A 7500-nucleotide genomic window follows, 5' to 3' on the forward strand; every position below is an offset into this window, starting at 1 on the left:
TATATATATATATATATATGCTTATGGTACTATAGCTTTTCAGAAGAAAAAAACCCATAACCGTATTCCATGCATGGCTCGGGCGTAATTAGCTGAGATGTCACAGCTGTTGATTCTATTGGCCAATGGAAATCCCGACATGAAAACATAACTCACAAAGCAACTGACTACAAACCTATACTATTTTGACAATAGAGGCGATCCCGTCCCTCCCTCATGCATTTTACCTACAGTGAAGGTGAATAAATTAAGTATGGGAAGAATTCTCCAGAAAATCCCCTGAAACTCAATTTCCTAGATTTATCCCCAGATGCTGATGTTTGCCGTTCTGTCATCCAGGAAGTTGCATAAAAGGCATGTTAAGTGTGGAGGCAGTTGTAGTTGTGTTATTTTGTATTTGAGACAGTCATGTCAGACCTTATCAAAGACCTTGGTGATGTCTCGTAGTATAATGTTGGTCTGGTGTTTGTTTGCGCGACTGAGGGCTTATCTCCTAAACAAAGGCGATTTCGCTCCTAGGCCGTCTGTGTGGACAAAAGCCCGTGTTGCTTAGTGTTGTGTATGTTGTAATCTTCAAGGTGTGTTTTTAGTCTGTGTGTGATGAGCCTCTCTAGTAACTTCAGCAAGGAAATTGGTCTAAATAAAGGTGGCTTCCTTTATATAGGAATCAAAACAAGCGAGGCTTGAAAATATTTCTCCTTCTGGAGAGCATATCGGGTGATGATTATGTTTATGTTGCTGGCTCCTGTTTTTTTTTTTTTTTTTTTTTTTTTGGTTTGTGTGTGTATGTGTGTGTCATATGTTCTGGTGTGAAGGGGCGTGGGAGAGGATTGTCTGGCGAGAGTGTGTTGAGTGATATTGTTTGAAATACGAGAATGTTACAATTGCTGTAGTGATTTTGTAACGTCAGCTTCTGTGTCTGGGTGAAATGTGTTTTCAACAAGGGAGATTTGAATGTTCTGTTGTCGGAACTCCCTGTGGACAGATTCCATCCCCTCTGCTGTCATTATCTTTTGTATGTTGGTGTTGTGTATGAATGTGATAGTCTGTCTTTTCGATCCTATGTGTCCTGTACTACAGCCAAGAGGCTTTAGGATCTTTGTTATGTTATTACACAGTTCGCTTGTGAGTATTTCCCAGTATTGGTTGCTCATGTTTTTTGTTTCATTGGTCAGTTGTACTTGAATTCCTCTGCATCGTGTGTGTAGTTCGGTGTTCCAACCCTTTGGCTGAGCAAGTTCTCGAAGGTGTCTGTATTGTATTGTTAGTGTTTTTAGAGGATGTGTTTCTTTGCAGCGTACGAATGTTTTGAATGTTTTGTTTTCTTTATGTCTGCATACCACTGGTCTGGAGTATGTGTTTTTGAGTGCTTGTTTAAACTCTTCCTAGTTTGCATGTTTAAGGAACTCTTGGGGAGCTGTAGCGTCCATGATTGGGTTGGAGGTGAGTGTTGGTATCACAGGGAGGTGATCGCTGGATGTGACATCGTTACTGGTTATGTGGTAATTCAAGTTTGCTTGTGTGTTGGCGAGAACCATGTCTGGTGTACTGGAGCTATTGTTACACATGAATGTCGGGGCGTGTGAGCCGAAGTGGATGAGTTTGCTGTCTGAGATGAATGAGGAGAGACCTCTTCCGATACCATTTGTGTCAGTGTATCCAAAAATTTTTGATGTGCATTGAAGTCTCCCATTATGTATGTTGGTTTTCTGTTGTGTAGAAGCCAAAAGATATCTGGTTCGTTGATGTAAGGTCTACATGGGGGTTGTATGTGGGGGTAATGATGATGGGTCTATGAGATATGTTTATTTCGATGGCCATGAGTTCAGGTGAAGGTGTCTATCATTTTGTGTTTGATGTATTGTCTGACAGCAATGGCCACACCATCACTGCCTTCGTGTTGTAGTTCGAGTTTAATTGTTTGTGGATGAAGAGAGTGGGGCTGAAGTTCCGCCGACGAAAGGGCAGCACCAGCAAGTGTCCCATGAGAGCCAGAACACCCCGTCAGGAACCGATAAATAGGCCCATCACACCGAGAAGAATCGGTGTACACGAAGCCACGGAAGGCAACGCGAGCCGAGAAGTCCTCAGGAGTGAACCGCGGTTTCCTGTTGAAATGGCCTGAGGAGATAGCAGATGGTGTTGAAGTGGCAGCTCACGTGGAGCTGAGTGGAGTACGTTATATAGGAGGTTCTGGGAGAGATGTTGCTACAGCCGCCGGGAGAAGCAGTGTGTTTTTTTTTTTTTTTTTTTTTTTTATTCACCACCTAATGGGGGCTGAGTGGATCACTTTATTTCAGTGATTCTTTGTTGGGAATGAATGAACTATATTTAGGGTGACAAAACATAGACACTTCCTCTTTCGAAGAGGTTAAAACTGTGGCCGAAAGATCGGCCTTTTGTGGAAGTCGCACTCCTCAGAGATGGCTGCCCCAGGACATCGGGAGGAAACCGCCCATCCCCGACGATCGAAGGCGGAAACACCTTCCTCCCAGAGGACGGTCCCCCTAGCCGCCAGAGATGGCCGCAAGGAACCGCCCATCCACGACGCCACGAAGTCGTGAAACCTCTCGCGGACGGCCTCCTCTTCTCCCTTTCACTTATGTTATACGTTATATGTTATTTTTGTATGTGTTGCCTTTCACCGGCTTGCTCATCTTGTGCCATCTCACCTAAATTTTCACGCCAACATAAAACAGCTCACATCTCTTATGTTCACCCTTAAACACCCTCTGCTACACATACTACTCACTTCCATTCCTCACATCTCATTACTCATCTCATCATCATTAAGAGCTACTGCCGACGGGAGCGCATAGCCGCATCCATCTTTTGGGATCCCTCATGGCAAGCCGCCAAGCAGGGACTCAGCCCATCTCGAGCTCCTCCCGACAGGTTTGATCGATCTGCCCAAGCTACGACCTCCAAGGTCTTACAGAGACAATCTGATGAGCAGGATCAGCCTGTGGAAAGGAGCCAGGTGGCCATATAGCCTGAGTTGGCGATCCCGGATTGTGCAGGTAACAGGTCCTGTGCCAGTCTCAAAGTGCAAACGTTGGTTAGACACATGGTCCTGCCAACTGTACTCCATGATCTGGCATATGGACCTATTACAAAAGGCATCAAGACGAGACTCCAGGGCACTGGATAATGTCCAAGTTTCACTACCATAGAGCAAAACTGGCATTATCAGGGCCCTGAAAACCCGTAGCTTGGTCCTTCTGTACAGGTACCTGCCTCTCCATATACTCTTGTTGAGAGAGTTCATGACCCCTGCTGCCAGGCTAATTCGTCTGCTGACTTCCTGGTCTGAGAGCCCAGAGATATGAACTACACTATCAAGGTATGTAAAGCTCTCTGTGACTTCGATGTCCTCGCCGCAAGCACGTATCGACCGAACAGGTTCTCCTAGTAAGTCCCCAAGTCCTGTATCTTGGTCTTGGTCCAGGAAACCTTTAGACCCAAGGGCTTCACTTCATTACTAAATGCATCGAGAGCCACCACTAGGGTTTCCCAAGTCAAGGTCTGTAACCTTAACATTACCCAATGTTGCTCCATAAAGACTTTGAACAGTAGCTCTTCCTAGTATCCAGTCCATGCAAGTATTGAAAAGTGCAAGAACACAGTCATGCCTCACTCCTGAACTAACAGGAAAGAAGCTCGACAGGACCCCACCACACTTTACAGCACTTTCAGTACTAGTATACAAGTTTGCTATTAGTTCAATAATCCTTGTTGGAATTCCTCTCAGTCTCAGGATCTCAGAGTGATTCCCGATGCACTGTATTGTAGCCCACGTCGGAACTCACGACGGCGCTCGACAATGATTCGAAGCGCAAGGATCTGGTCTATTGTGGACTTACCAGGAGTGAATCCAGATTGCTCCGGCCTCTGATGCCTCAGTAGATGGTCACTACTGCGCCTTAGAAGGATGTGGGCAAGAGCCTTGCCTGGTACACTGAGCAGTGTGATGCCGCGGTGATTGCTGCAGTCCCATTGGTCCCCCTTCCCCTTCCAGAGATGGATGACCACACCCCTCAACAGGTCAGGGGGAGCAGTACCGGACCCCCAGATGGCAGTCAGGAGAGCATGCAATCCCTGCGCCATGGGTACACCACCAGTCTTTAACAGTTCACCTGGGATGCCACAAAGACCCATTGCTTTACCACTCTTCAGCTTGGAGAATGCCTCACCTACTTCAGTTAGGGAGGGTGGGTCCACGCTAATGAATGGGTCCAGCAGCGGAATCACAGCACTACACGCATCCAAGTAAACTGTTGGTGGGTCAACCTGGTACAACTGCTCAAAATACTCAGCCCAATGTTCCCGCACTGCAACAGGATCTGAGACGATCTGGCCACCTACTAAGTGAAATGCAGTCACCTGTGAAGAGGGATTGGAATTGAGTTTTCTCAGGGCTTGCTATGCAGGACGAAGGTCATTTAGAAAGAAATGGCCTTCAGATTGTCGAGTGCTGTGAAGCGATCAGAGATTGTCTCAGCAACCCCCCGAGCACACTCCCTCTCCTTCAGCCTGTCCAAATGAAACACCCTAGGGTGGTCATTGGGCCGCTGAGGAGTTTTCAAGTGAACACGGAGGGTAGCCACAACCTATCTATGGTCAATACCACAGAACTCGGCACTCCTATACGGTCTGCAGTTCTGGAGGATCCTCCAACGAGTGCTAACGAGAATGTGGTCGAGCTGAAAAACCCGCATCACTGTACCATGTCCAACATTGTGGGTCCAGGCGCTGGTACCAGGAGCCAGAAATCCTCAATTTCTGGGATCTTGCAAAATCCCAGAAAACGAGGGAATTCTCGCTGCCGATATCAACTCCCAAAACATGAGGACCGACAAGACATCTCATAGCCAGCTCGAGCGCAGCCAGATACCGCATTGAAGTCACCCAGAACAATGCGAATATCTCGCCAGAGACAACTGTCTGTCACAGATGCAAGTTTGACGTAGAGCATCTCTTTCACGTCAAGTTTACAAACATCGATAGGACCTGTAACACGATTCTTGAATCGTATTGAGTAAATTAGTTTCCCCGTATGTTTAATTACATTTTCTGTTTTATGTGAAGTTCCAACATTATCTTCTGGAATATTCGTTTTATATGTTTATAAACCATTTATAAACAATCTTCGACTTTTGTTATGCACATTGAGGAATACTGTAATTTCTAATGATTTATTACTTAAGAGAGAGAAACCATGTACTGTTAAAATAAATTACAAGATCTTCATGTACTGTTAAGTTTTTTTGTTTTTTTTTTATAAGAGCATGTTGGTAGGGAGAGAAGAGAGGAATCAACAATCAAATGAATATGGAAAGCGGCCGCTGTCAAAGATTTTGATATTTTAGAGTAGTCGTTATTACAAACATAAGCATCATGGAATTGTGCAGTCAAGTGAGAGTGAATACAAAGGGACAGTAAATGTGCCCTTCTGAGACATGGCAGTGCCGCATTGAAGTTCTGGACTTTGTCATGGTGCAGTTGGTGGTGCCGACAATGTTGTTAGTATATAATTTTGTAATTCTTAAAAATATTCTAGGTTTTGAGTTTTGATGATGAGACTTCAGGAATTAGTTTAGCATGCTCTTTGGCTGTGAAATGATATTAACATAAATGTTGTGAGATGCTACTTTCAAAGGGAAATTATTAATATTGATTTAATGTTGAGATTGGAAATTCCATATATATTATTGTTCAGGATTGCTATAAAAACATTTAGGTTTATTTTGAATTATATTGCATTATCTTTTTATAGGATATTATGTAATTATTTTGGGTGATCATTGCTAACCTATTTTTTTTTTTTTTTTTTTGTATTTCAACTGTTACATTTATGTACCTTACTGTGATTGATGTGGATTGTTAATCAACCCTTTTGTATTTAATATTTACATTAATGTGCCTCACTGTGATTTATGAATAGTTAACCAATACTTTTGTATTTCAACAATTACATTTATGTACCTTTCTGTGAACTATATTATGGAAACTTTTACAGGTTGGAACAAATAGAATAAAGAGTTGCAGCACGTTGTGTTTTACCCTGCCTGACGAGTCTGGAGCTAACAGGACCGTACATAGTGATAAGAGACATGAAGCCAAATGACAGCTTCAGTCTCATTACCATTATACGCTCATCAACTGGAGTGACCGCTACCACCGAGGGCTTGAGCTTACTGGAGATAGCTATGGCTACTCCTTGAAGATGGTGACCATGGCTGCAGCCTGACCAGTAATAGGCGTAGCTACCTACACTGATCGTGCCGTTGCCAGGTCTTCTCACCTCTGAGAGAGCAGCCACCCCAACTCTCGGCCTCCCCAGTTCCCTTGATAGTAGGGGCAATTGATCATCCTGATGCAAAGAGCGGATGTTCCAAGCCCCCACCTTGACTTCCCGCCTGAGGCTAACCCTCGGGCATTCGCATCGGGTGGACGCCACTTGCCGACGCTGCCCCACCTAAAAGGCGGCAGGCTGCGGGACCCATCATCCACCTGTGGGGTTCCCTAGGGCTTTGCCCCACAAGCTTCATATCGGGCTAGCGGCTTCCAGAACACAGGCGGGACGAGGAGCTCCCGTTCCCATCCTGCACCCCAGCAGCCGCCCTCCCAGTGGGGCCCACAGCCCACCTTTCTCACTGGGTAGGAGGGACATTTCCCCTCCCCCAGTCTTTCCAATTATCTGTAACTGCCTATGGGTTATCTCTGAGGGGAGGAGGACTGGCAAGGCCCACCTCCCCCTAGCCTTCCATTGACCCCAGGCTGCTCAGGGGCAGGAGTTAGTACAAGGCCACGCTGGTGGGCCATGGCCCTGTACCTCTGGGGCCTCCTGCTGCTCCGAGATCCCCTACAGTTCAGCCTGGGACCGCAAGGTGCCAGTTTCCATAAGTGGCCACGAGGAGGCACTGCAGAAGTCTCGATGATGGAAAGGCTATGCACTGGCAGGAAAGACTATGCAGCACTGCTCCCTTTGTCGCACAAAGCTAGCCAGCGGTGGCAGCTGCAAGCGAGAAGGCATGCAAGCATTTAACACTATCTAGGCTACCACACCATCGCTTCATACCACCCTGTGCATGAAGCACCAACCCACTCATCTCACCAACCATATATTAACACGCAACCATACAATAAGATTCGTATTCACTCACCCCACACTCCCTTCACCAAACTCTATGCAATGGTTTTGTGTTCCATGTTTGCAATTATTATTTTGATTTTAAAAATAAATAGGAGTGACCCATTCAACCTCGCTCTCAGCTCCTAGGAGGTGGAAGGAAGGCAGGGTCTCACCTACAAAACTAAAACAACGAGACTTGCCACCGCACTGATAACCCCTAGCAAACAAAAAAAAAAAAAAAAATAATAATAATAATAAAAAAAATAAATAATATAAAACACAACTGATGAAATAAAATTTTAAAAGAAAAACATGAATAACTGAAAAAAGTGTCTGGCTAACCCCCCAAGATAAACCAAAAATTC

This window comes from Penaeus vannamei, chromosome 35 (assembly GCF_042767895.1).
Source record: "Penaeus vannamei isolate JL-2024 chromosome 35, ASM4276789v1, whole genome shotgun sequence".
In the NCBI taxonomy this organism is placed as follows: Eukaryota; Metazoa; Arthropoda; class Malacostraca; order Decapoda; family Penaeidae; genus Penaeus; species Penaeus vannamei.